We start from the raw sequence: 13,267 nt of genomic DNA, 5'->3' as shown, positions 1-13,267 counted from the left end.
GTACCATTTTTATTCCTACCAACAATGTATGCGAATTCTAGTTTTGTGATTTCCAAAATACAGATCCTGTACGTGTATTGTTAAATTTGTATTTCACTTTTTGGAGCAATTGTAAATGGTACTTTTAATTTTAGTCTCCAATTTGTTATTGCTAATACATGGAGTAAATGCCACTGGTTTTTGTGTGTTGACATTACACCCTACAGCCTTGCTAAACTCATTCATTAGTTCTAGGAATTTTTTTTTTTTTAGATTCAATGGGATTCTCTAAGTAGACAATCATGTCATCTGCAAATAAGGAGCGTTTTATTTTTATTTTTCCAGTATGTAGGTCCTTTATTTCTTTTCCTATTATACTGGTGAGGGCTTCTGGTACAACGAATGACAGAAGTGAGGAAGGACACTTTCCTTTGTTCCCAATCTTAGGAAGTTTCTCTAAAAACTAAACATTCACTTAGCCCAGTATTCAGCCATTCCTTTCCCAAGTCCTGCCCAAAAGAAGCAAAAGCATAAGGCCATACAATGGTTTTTATACAAATGTTCATACCAGTTTTATTTATAATAGCCAAAAACTGGAAACAACTTTAAATGCCCATCAACACTGAACAGATACATAATGGTAAGTCTTTAGAATCCTAGTCAGTCAAAAAAAAAGAAAGGAATGAACTGTTGAGACATGCAGAAACACAGATGAATCTCAAAATAAGTATCCTGAATGAAAGAAACTAGACAGAAAAGAATACATACTGCATGGCTTCACTTACGTACAACCTTAGAGATTGAAAGCTAGATCTACAGGGACAGAAGGCAGGTCTGTGGTCGTCTAGGATGGGCTTGGGGGGAGAAATGGATAACAAAGGAGCACGAAAAAGCTTGTGGCGTGATACGTATGTTCATTATCTTGACTGTGGTAATAGTGAAGCTTCTCAGGTATAAGCATATGCCCCAAATCATCAAATTGCACGCTTTAAATACATGCAGTGTATTGAATTTCAATTATAACTCAATAAAGCTGTAAACACACACACAAACTGTAATACTGTAACAATTTTTCTGTTTTTCAGTCCTACCTTAAATTACCTTTTTTTAAAACAAAATCAGAATAGAGATGGAGGGGAGGATTGTTATACCAAGAAAATTAATTTTGTGTTTGGTGGTTTGCTAGATTCCAATTCAATCCATTTGTTCCTGCTGTCACCAATAAATCAACTGTTAATTTTTTTCCCCTTTGAATGGCCATATTTTCCTGTTTCTTTGTATGCCTTGTGATTTTATGTTGAATACTAGACATTTGGATCTAACGATGTGTTCATTCTGGGCACCGGAGGGAGTCTTCCTTTCCCCCGGGGTTTGCTGTCTTTCCTGGTTTTGTGTTTTGGTTGTTGTAGGCTGTCTCTGCACTAAGGATCAGCCTGAGGTGTAACCTTAAGTCTTCTCAGGTCTCTTCTGAGTCTTTCCCTAGGCATACACAGTCACTTTCTAACTTTTTCCATATACATAGTTGTTTTTGAATGCCTTACTCTTTAATGTCTGACTTCCCAAATAGGAAAAAGCAAAGATGAAGGAAGGAGAAAAGGTGTCAGCCCTTTAAATCCCCTGGGAGTCACTTCAGCTGGAGAGAGAGGGACTTGCAACAGTAGAGGTGTGACAGCCATAGCTGCCCACCGGTTAGTCTGCACTTCTGTGATCAGGAACAGCAACCAGTGATCAGAGGACAGACCCCCGGTATTTGGAAGACAGGGTCCTTGTTGCCCGCTCTGGTTCCTGCACGCTGCACGCAACCTACTCCAGGAGCATGTCGGTCATGTGGCCAGGGGTGGCGGATGGGTAGCTGCTACTGCACTAAGAGCTGAAGTTGACTGAAATGAACCGCAATTTGCCATCCAAGCCTGCCCCTGCAAGTTGCAAACCTTGAACAGACTCTGGAGTTCCAAGCTGGTTACATCACACAGACTCTACCAGTGTGTAGAAGTGTAGGTCAAGGTGGGAAGGTGGATTTCTGGTGCTTCCTGCCCTGCCATCTTCCCACTGTTTGTCATATTTTTCAAGCTGCATAGCTTAGATCCGTAGTTCTAACTACCAAGTTAAAAGGAATTTACAGGGCAAAAGAGCATGTTAAACGACACCACGGATATACAATCAGCACAATCCAGACTGTGGGAACTCTACAAGACAATGACCTGACTTTGTTAAAAATTATTTTTAGAGAGAGATAAAAAAGAGGGGAAGCTGTAGTTTAAAAGAGACTTAATCACACAAAATCAAGTCCAGTGTGTGGATTTTGTTTGGATCCTGACTTGACAAAACAGGAAAAATATTTTTATGAGACAGGTAAGGAAATCAATGAATTGATTGGCTATTGAAACCTATTAACTATTTAAACTCTACTAGATACGAGAACTGAGACCAGGTATTTCAACATGACTTATTGGTTTGCTCCGAGGAAGTCTTGCCTGAAAGAATGAGTCTGTAAAACAACAGAGAACTCATTGTTTGCTCCAGAAAATTCCTACAAACCAATTTATCTGGGCAAGCAGCTCTCCTGTCAGGGAAACACACTGCTCACTTCGGCAAAAAGTTCACCTTATCAGACAATCATTGGCTTATCAAGACGTCACGAGCCCCCCATTTTGTTGTGCTCTCTGATCATCAACCATTGCATCATAATCCTTGCCCAGTCCTCGCCTATTCCTTGTTTGGAAGAACCTGCCTAAAATAGCCTTACTTACTTCTCCCCTTTGTGGCATTCCCAAGACTCTGGTGGTCTTTATGAAAGTCAATCATTCACAGGTAAAATAATAGTTTTGTGTCATGTCTATTAACAAAAGGGGGCACTTTTATCTCTTTGAAGAAATATTCTGAAGGATTTACAAATTAAATGAAATAAAGTCTGAGATTCGCTTTATAATATGGGATGGAAAATGCATAGCTTCATAGAAGAAATGAAATTGATCAAAGGTGATTATTCCTGAGGCTCGTAGGTGCCTGCGTGGGGCTTCCTATACTATTTCTGTCTTCTTTCATGTATGCTTGAAATCATCCATGATAAAAGGGTTTTTAAGTGTACTGTTCAGACCACAGTAGTGGAGTTATGCTTGACCTTCTTCTCTTCCTCTCCTAGGCTGCACCCAATCCACTCACACAGCCTAATTCCTAATTTGGAAAAATTCCTCCAGGATCTGCCCATTTCTCATTACCTCCACTGCTACTTCCCTGGTCCAAGCCAGCACCAGTCTCCACCTTGATTACTGCAAAAGCCAGTGGTCTCTATGCTTCAGCCTGTGCCCTCCCACAGTCCCATTCTATTCTCAACACAGCAGCCACAATGGTCCTTCTTAAAATTAAGTCTAAACCCTCTTCTCAAAACTTCACAGTGGCTTCCACCTCACTCAGAGTCAGAGTCAATGTATCACATGGCCTACAAGGTCCTGCTCTCTCTGTACCACCTCCTTATCTCTCTGACCTCATCTCCTAACACATCCCGTGGGTCACTGGACTCTGGCCACACTGGCCTCCCACTTGCTCTGCCAAAGAACCAGGCATGCTCCCACCTTAGGACCTTTGCACTGGCTGTTCCTTCTGTTCCACAGTGCACTCTTTCCCCTCCTTCAAGTCTTTGCTAGAAATTGCTAGATCATAGGGCATACATATGGGTAATGCTCTCGGCGACGCCTCTCTGACCACCCTTTGTAAAACTGCAACCATGCCCTCCCAACCCAGGCTTTTCTCTCTCCTTTGTACTTAGTGCCATCATATATCACACTCGTTTGTAGCATTTACTCCGTCCTTAGACAACAAGCCCCACAAGAGCAGGGATTTCTGTCTGTCCATTCCCTGCTGTAGCCCCAGCGCCTACAACAGTGCCTGCAACAGAACAGGTGCTCAGCAAACATTTGTTCAGTGACTTGGGTCACTGCTGTCTTCCATACAGTGTTCTTGGCCATCACACTATTCCTCCAGGGTTCCAAGGTAAGTGTTAAGTCAGGATGGGATAATTAGGAAAGAAAGTCTTGATTTTTAAAAGAATTATCCTAAAGGAAGAGAGGTAGGGCCCTAGGACAGTAGTCTACAGCAGTCTCTGTAAATGTAAATGGGGCAGAATCTGTAAGGGGTGCCTCTGGGGTGGTTGTCCGCAAACCCCACACCCCCGCCCACCATGGACCCAGGCCTGAGACAATGGCATTACCCAGAAATGATGTAGTCTGCTAGGAGACTGGAAGAGATGTCCAATTCCTCTCCCTATAAAGCCAGGAAATGTAAACTCAAACAACATGCTACCTTGGCAGCTTTACAAACAAGGGCAGGATAATCAGGAAATGAGCAACCTTAATTCAAGACAAACTTTTAATGTAGTGTTTGATTTTCTGGGCATGTCTCAAAACAAATGACTCCAATTTCTTTTTCAAATACTGAAATAATTATTTCATGGATAAAAAATACTGGTATTCACTTTGGGAAAAATGTTTGGCAGTACGTACAAGATTGCTCATATTTATGCCCTATAACCTACCAATTCCACCTCTGGGTATATTCCCAAGGAAAGTGATTGCATTTGTCCATGTAGAGGGATGTCCATGGCAGCTCTACTCATAATAGCTAAAAACTGGAAACAGCCCAAATCAATAATAGACATTGGGGTAAATAAATGTGGTATATTCATAAAATGAAATGCTTCACAGCAATTTTTAAAAAATAATATTGCTACATGCAACCTGGGTGAATCTCATGACATGAAGTGAAAGAAGTCAGAGACATAAGAACCTGTCATTGTATGACTCCTTTATATAAATATCAGAAACAGGCGTATCTAACGTGTGCATCAGAAAGTGGTTACCTTTGGGTGGTATCGACTGGAAGCAGGCACAAGGGAACCTTCTGGAATTCTTAGAACATTCTATATTTTGGCCCAGGTGGTAGTTACATTGTATACATAGACACATAAATTCATTGATCTGTGCCCCTCAATTTTTTGTTCTCTGTTTTAACCCATAAAAAAAAGTTAAAATTTAAAAATTTTTCTATAAAACAGACTAAAAGACAAGTGTGTCTCTACTTTCAAGACACGAGACACCAGAATGCAGGACTGGCTGGGTGGCGTGTACACAGGGAAAACAGCCCTGGTGCTCAGATTCCCTCTCTGGCCACAAGGTGGCTCTCTCCCTTCTCTCAAGTGTCTCCCAGGCCTCTGGGAAAACTCAGGACGGTCACTGCAGGGGGAGGGCCTTGTGCTCCTGAAAGGGACGGCAGGGGTCTGGCGTGGGAATGTTGCTTAATGCCGCTGGCCTCACTACGGAAGAATGCAGCCCTTCCAGGGCAAAGGCCTGAATCCCAGCTCTGCCATGTCTTAGCTGTGTGACCTTGGGAATGTTCCTTAACTTCTCTGTGCCTCAGGATCCTCATTTGTACAGTGGAAATAATAACGGTACATAAACTTGTGGTGAGGTTGCTGGTGGTGGTGGTGGTGTAAAATGAGTTAATTCTCATGAAACTCTTAGGACATCACTTGGCACAGAAAGAGCTCAATGTCATTATCTGAATTGGTATTAAGAGATGAAATCCCAGTAACCAATAGGGGAAGACCTGACACCCCACCTCTTCAGGGGCTTGCTAGGCCTTGGGATCCTGGCTGAACTAGACAGGATGGAGACTGTTCTGGCTGTTATGTTCTTTCCCAGAACCTGATGGTCCATTCACAGGGGCCCCATGAGTCTTTCTGTACGTTCAACTTCAAGCAATGTCTGGGCAACTTGGTGGCATTTGTAGTTGTACATCCTCATTTTCTTTGAATAGGAAATACAGTCTCATGGCTTAAAATTCAGTAAATATATACAACCGCTTTGGAAGATGGTCTGTCGGTATTTAGCTGAACATATGCACACCCTGGGACCCCGCATTTCCAGTCCTGCCTACATCCTCAACAGAAATGCACAGGGACAGCTCCGAGGGTGTTCCTAGCAGCACTCCTTGTCACGGTCCCAGCTGCAAGCAATCCAAATGCCTGTCAGCAGCAGGACAGATAAATACGCTCACTGTGTCGTACAAGCCACCATGCGCCCTGCATCCTCCCCGTTCTCGGCACCCACGGTGCCCAGGAGTGGGATCGACGTGTCTGGAAGAGTCCGACCCCTTGTGAGTGATTATAATATGGACGGTGTTTGTGGAGTGCTCAAAGCACTTTCCACGTGTCAACTGATCTCATCCTCACAACTCTGTGAGGTCAGTGCTTTTATATTATCCCTGTTTTACTGGTGGGGAAACTGAGGAACGAGGCATCAAAATAAGATGCCAAAGCACACTTCCTAGTGCAGAATGAGGAGCTGAACCCAAGCACTCTGGCTGTACCTTCAGAGCAGGAGACACGGAAAGGCAGGAGCTGGCAGAAGCCTGGGGCCAGCAAGCCTGTCCCCGCCCAGCGGAGCAACTGGGGCCCTCAGGACTCTAGCTGCCTCCAGGCCCCATGCACTTACTTCCTAATCCATGGGCTGTCCTGACATGTGAGCAGCCTTCCCAGGAGCTTGGTGGTCACAGGCTGAGGGTGCCAGGGTTGGGGGGCTGCTACATTCCTTCCCAGCTCTACCTGAGCTGGGGGGTAGGAATTTGTTCCTGGGTCGATGGTCACTGCTGGGAAAGCTCTTAGGGTCGCAGTGGTGGCATCAGCGGGGGAGTCGGGTGTATCTTCAATATTGCAAAAGCCCCACACTTGAGCCAGGTTCTCTGTCTGGGCCAGAATGACACCTGAGCGGCCAGGACGTACTGGCTGTCTGTCTCCCACTTCTCAGAGACCAAGGGCGAGAAGAGCTGAGTTCTGATGGGTAAAACACAGGGAAATTGGTTTACACTCCAAAAGCACCAGGAGAGACAAGCCTTTTAATTGTGGAAGGCTGGGTTTGGGTTGGTCAGACTAGCTGATAAAGAGCTGTTATTACAGACATGAGCCTCTCCAGGTCTGTGAGCTCTGAGGAGAGGGAGGCCATTGCAGGAGACCAGGAGCCAGTAAAGCCAGCCCCGCAGTTACTGTGAGGATGAATGGCTGCTGCAGATGGGACTGTCCCTCCGTTCCACATCCCAGGAGCCCGAGAGGAGGGAGTGTGCCCAGACAGCCATCTCTAATCTGCCTTACCCAGGGAAGTTCTAGAATCATCTGGGGTTAGTTATTTTCTATAAGCAGCAAAGTCCTGGGAAATTGGCTTGGGCAAACCACTAAATCTCCTTCACTTGTAAAATGTGGCTGGTCCAGGTTCCAGCTTTATGAGCTCTTGTGACAAGTAAGTGGCTTCCGCACATCACAGGCATGGAGCCGGGATGGAACACAAGTTCGTGAGTCCTGAAGACCTACGAGGAAAGATTCCGAAATGAACCCAAAAGATTTTGGGATGCATGAAACCCTCACCTGCACCTTTACTACAAACCAGTGCTCAATCGAGCCAAAGGAAAAATTAAGAAAAGGTTATAATAGAGAGAGAGATCTAAATGAATCTCTCTAGATTAAAAAGCTCAAAACAGATAATACAGTGATCTGAACTAAATAATGTCAAGGCATTGCACACAACAACCAGCAGATGTGGACACTTCCAAAGCTTCCTGCCAGCTGCCTCTAGACAACCACACCCGAACCAGAAACGCACACACAGCAGCTTCTCTGTTCAGCCGCCCTCTACCACTTTGCTGCCTTCCCCAGCACCAGCCCTGGCCACCCTGAGCCTGAGAGCTTTCTTCAAAGATGCCCCACCCTTGAGCTTCCAGGGGTCCTCCTCCTCCAAACGGCCTCTGACCTCTCCTGCCCTGGAGCAGAGTCCAAAACTTAGCTGATGGAACTATGCAGACTGTGATGCCGGCCCTGTTTCTTCACCATGTAACTGCGTAGTTATACTACTCCGGCTTGGCCATGTGACTAGCTTTCACAGACAGAATGAGGTGCCCGTTTCCAGCCTAGGTCTCGGTTGTGGGGCCTTGCACATTGCCACTTGTACTTTTGCACCAGCATAAGAACAAACCTGGGCTAGCCTACTGGAAGGCGACAGACACGTAGTGCAAAGCTAAGCCTCCCAGCCAAGACCCAGCCAGGTAGGCTAACAGTTGAGCGAGCAAAGCCGATGATAATGCCAAAAGAAAAAGCATGGACTTTAAAGAAACATGAAATTCAAGAAAATGGTCATTTAAACAACAGGGGAAAATGGTAAGAGCTTGAACCAGCCTGCTCAGGATTCAAATCGTGGCTTTGTAACTCCCCAGCCCTGGGCGTGCCGCGTCATCTCTCCTGTCCAGCTCGCTGGGAAGGAGGTAGCCTAGGGGCCTGGAGGAGGCACAAAAGGCTTGTGTCCCAGTACGACAGAAAACATTTGCATAATGTTTTTCCAGAATTGGATGTTTCCCCATCCCAAATTCCCAGAATATAAGAAACGACCATAAAAATCATATGAGCTATTTTTTAAATAATATAAAGAAAAAAGGCTTTCAAGCTTATTCCCTTCTATCTCCAAAGTCATCTATAAGCCCCTCACCTCAACGCATTCCCAGCAGTTCATTCCGGCCCTGACCTTGTCCTGCAATTATCTTTAATTTCATCCATTCCTTCCATGAAGGGCTTTCTGTGACTCTGGACAAAAGACACCCGACCCTGCCCGAGACCATTCCCTAGTACACAGTAGGTGCTTAATAAAAGCCTTCAGCATGCCTAATAATGTCTCTTTTTTTTAAGTCTGTACTGGCAGAATAAAAAACCCTATGCCTCACCCTCCAATTCTGTCTTTGGAATTTGCTGGTTCACAGGCTCCTAACTGGGTCACAGGACAAAGTCCCAAGGCCAAGGTTCTTTCCCAAATGGGCTCGGACCTATCTCACCAGCCTCCTCTCGCTATACCCTCCCACACAACGCTGCATCCTTCTTCCCAGAACAGGGCGGGCTCTTTCAAGCCTCTGCCGCTTGTGGTTTGAGGACCTGCTCCAACGTCATCTCCCCCAAGGAGACCCTGGAGAACCCAGACAGAGTCCACATGTTGGTGTCTCTGTGCTGGGTTTAGTTGAACCTTGTAGCATCGTTAGCCAAAACCAAGAGCTGACTATGCTCCTCTAGGCCACCAGGGGGCGCCTTCAAACACCAACCTGACTTTTGCCACAAAACCCCCACAGTGGTGCCCGTTTGTTTTTACCTTTAACAGTTAAGACTGAGTTCAGATCCTGGGCCAGCCAATTACTCATTCTGAAACTGAGCTAGTGACATCACCTCTGCAGTCCTCTGTTTCTGCAAAGAGTCATCAGGTGGATTAAATAGATTGTTTCCAATAAAACACTTGGGGTAATTGGGGATGCTCTGATTGGTGACAGGCTGGCACAGGTGGACACATCTGTCATGTCTCCTTTAACAGTGCATTTAAGATGTGTGCATTTCAGTGCACGCAAACTTTACCTCAGTGAAAACAAAGTAAGAATAAAATGTAAATAAATATTGGGCTCTGTTGTTTTACACATGGGATGGTGCTAATGGGAGATTGTACTGGAAATGGCAACTTACTTTGAAATGCATCAGAAAAATTAGAGGAAGTGATAGATAGACAGAGGAATAGAAAGATGGCTGGGTAAGTGATAAAACAAGTTGTAAAATGTTAATTGAAGAATCTAGGTGATAGGTACCTGAGTTTAGTTTTCACTATAAAACTGAATTTCAAATATTTGAAATTTTTCATTACACATGTTTGGGAAAATATAAAAAACAAAAGTTGGTGAAGGTGTTGAGTCAGCAAAGAAATTTGGATTGAATTGGTTAGAGGTGCCAAGAAAAAAAGGATTTCTCTGGGACTTTCTACAGAAACCACAGTCATTTCCCTGCAACATTCAGGAATGAATTATGCCAACTATCAAGTCTCAGCTCTGTAGAACACTAGTCAGTAGAAAAATACAGAGGAGAGAGGCAGAGATGGCACCCCCATTTCTCAGAAATCCTGCAATAAAGAGATGTATTTAACATCTGAACTCATTTAATATTCATTCAACAAACATTTACTGAAACCCTCATGCCTGGCCCTAAGCTGAGCAGTCAGTGCGTGACAACTCGGCCCAGCCCTGCTCTCAGAGGATTCAAAGTCCAGTGGCAGCGACAGACTTGTTTCTCAGAAAGAGATGCTCTAGAGTGGCCAGAACAATTATGGGGGAAGCCCAGGGGTTGTGGGAGCCCCAAAGGAGGCACCTGACCCAGACTGGAGGTCAGAGTGGGCTTCCTGCTGGAGAGAACATCTGAACGGAGTCTTGAAGGAGTAGGTGTTAGCCACATAGAGAGAGAGAGAGAGAGAGAGAGAGAGAGAGAGAGAGAGAGAGAGAGAGAGAGAGAGGGCAGGGCAACGGAAAATCATTCTGGGCAGAAGGAACAGCACACAGAAAGGCCAAGAAGTGAGCAGAGGAGCAGGATGCTTACAGTGAACTGGAAGTTCAGCTCAACTGGAACAGGAGGAAGGATAATGAGTGGGAGAGGCTGAAGATAAGCATGAAGCAGTCGGCGTGGGGCCAGGGAGGGATGGCCCGTAAGTCACAGCAAAGTATTTGGACCTTATCCTGACCATGCTGGGAGCCATGAGAGGGTTATAGACCGTGGGAGGATTTGAGCAGATCTGCAAACGATTCCAACCGCAGAGCAAGTGAAGGCGGTGGAGAAACGCATCAGTCAGGATGGGCTTAGGTATCTGCAGGAACAACTCCAGAATTCAGGGGCTCAGAACAAACGAGGCTTACTTCTTGCTCCTGCCACATTTGTCATGACTACAAGAACTCTGTTCCACATCACACTCACTCTCTGACCCTGGCTGACTAAACCTCTGCCATCTGGAAACCTGGTGGTCATACCAACAAGAGCAGAGAACAGGAGAAATCACACACATCAGTTTAAACGCTTCCCCCTGGAAGCACCATGTATCACTTCAGCTCTTATTTCATTGGCCACAGCTGGTCACATGGCCATGCATTTCTTAAGGCAGGGAAAGGGTGATCCTCCCAAATGCCTAGCAGCAGAGGAGAAGTGGCCTCCAGGAAATGAGTAAGGAAGCAGCCAGACCTACAGGGAGCAGGCCAGGGAAAAAGGAGCTGCACTCAGGCGGTAGAAATGGAAGAAATGCACAGTTAAGCATTCGAGAATCACAGAATTCTGTATCTGCTGGTCATTTATCCTAATTTCTTGTTCTTAAAAACCAACCACATAAGACAATCAAAGTAACATTCAGGTGAAATGCAAGATGTTGTTCAGAAGGTGTAAATTTCCAGTTATAAGATGGGTAAATTCTGGGGCTCTAATGGACAGCTTGGTGATGGTAGTTAAGAATATTCTATTGTATACTTGAAAGTTGCTAAGAGTAAATCCTAAATGTTCTCAACATGGATGGAGCTAGAGGGTATTATGCTCAGTGAAATAAGCCAGGCGGAGAAAGACAAGTACCAAATGATTTCACTCATGTGTGTAGTATAAGAACAAAAGAAAACTGAAGGAACAAAACAGCAGCAGAAGCACAGAACCCAAGAATGGACTAACGGTTACCACAGGGAAAGGGACTGGGGAGGACGGGTGGGAAGGGAGGGATAAGGTTGGGAAAAAAAGAAAGAGGGCATTACGATTAACATGTATAGTGGGGGGGGGTGCGGCACAGGGAGGGCTGTGCAACACAGAGAAGACAAGTAGTGATTTTACAGCATCTTACTATGTTGATGGACAGTGACTGTGAACGGGGATGTGGGGGGGCCTTGGTGAAGGGGGGAGCCTAGTAAACATAATGTCCTTCATGTAATTGTAGATTAATGATACCAAAATAAAATTTAAAAAAAAATACTAAGGGTTCTCACTATGTGAAGTGACAGGTAAGTTAATTAGCTTGAGTGTTGTCATCATTTCACAATGTGTACTATATCCAATCATCATTTTGTACACCTTAGGTATATTTTTATTCATCAATTACACCTCAATAAAGCTGGGGGGGAAATCCAGTGACTGTTAAAACAAAAATGGGCTCTAGATGTTTGCAGCTACAATTCGGGTAATCAGCACTTTTCAAAGTCAGGACCATCCAATAGAAATACAATGCAAGACACATATGCAAATCTAAATTTCCTAGTAGACTCATTTAAAAAAGCAGAAAGAAACATGTGGGTTTAATCATACTTTAACCCAACATATCCAAAATATCATTTTAGAATGTGAGCAATACAAAATTTCTAATGAAGTACTTTACCTTCTTTTATTTTTCACACTAAGTCTTTAAAACCCGGGTGCATTTCCCACTCGCGCACACCTCCGTTCAGACCAGCCACCTTCTAGGCGCTCAACGGCCACGGGTGGCAGGTGGCTGCCCTGCTGGACAGCGCAGACGGAGACCTATCAGCTAACTCGTACGTGTTCACAACAGCCTTGTGACATAGGTATTGCTTTCATTCTGGAGAGGAGGAAACTGAGGCACAGACAGATGGCACGCCCAAAGCCACACGCTGGGGAAGGAGCGGGCTCTGGAGCCGACCGACAGGGCTCCGTGCGCGCGGAACCCGGGAGGGCTCCCCCAGGCAGCACATCAGGCTGAGCGAGCAGCAGCCCAGGGACCCCCTCTCACGATCCCAGGAGCGGGAATGATGGTGGTTCTCCAGAGTCCGAAGGGGAAACTCACAGCTGGATCCGGGCATAAGGGTGTGGAGGGAATGAAGAGACACGGGAAAGGATGGCATCATCTTCCCTCTTACCACAGACTGCCAGGGAGTCAGGAAAATCCCGCACGCATCCAGCTGCTGACGTGGCTGCAGATGCTCCTGGCCCTTTACCGCGGGCTGCAGCAGGAAGCTGGGGGGAGCCGCTGTGAAGGCCCCGCCCAGGAGGGTGGGGGTGGCAAAGCCTCTTGCAATGGCCTGTCCAGTGGGCCAGCCCCACAGTGAGAACCCCCGTTTCTCAATGACCCTCCCTTTCCAAATGGGGAAACTGAGGCCCAGAGAAGCCATATGACTTGTCCAGAATCACATAGGAAGGATGGAAGATGTATCAGAAAGTACAGGAAAGCCCCCTCCTGCCCCCAGCCCATGGCTACCCAATGCCCTTTCCAGGAGCAACGGTATTTACTGCCTGGTGGGCATTTCCGGAAGTTTTCTAGATATAGACAAGCATTAGCGCAGAGATTTTGGTTTTCACACTGCTCTGCGTCTTTTTTCACTTAACAATATCATCTTCACGAACTCTCCAGGTTAACACACATAAATGTGCCTTGTTTTTTAAATGCCCACCGAGCACCACGCTGTCTGAATGTACCATAAA

Source organism: Manis javanica, chromosome 17 (genome assembly GCF_040802235.1).
Source record: "Manis javanica isolate MJ-LG chromosome 17, MJ_LKY, whole genome shotgun sequence".
Lineage (NCBI taxonomy): Eukaryota > Metazoa > Chordata > Mammalia > Pholidota > Manidae > Manis > Manis javanica.
Note: the sequence above shows the minus strand (reverse complement) of the source record.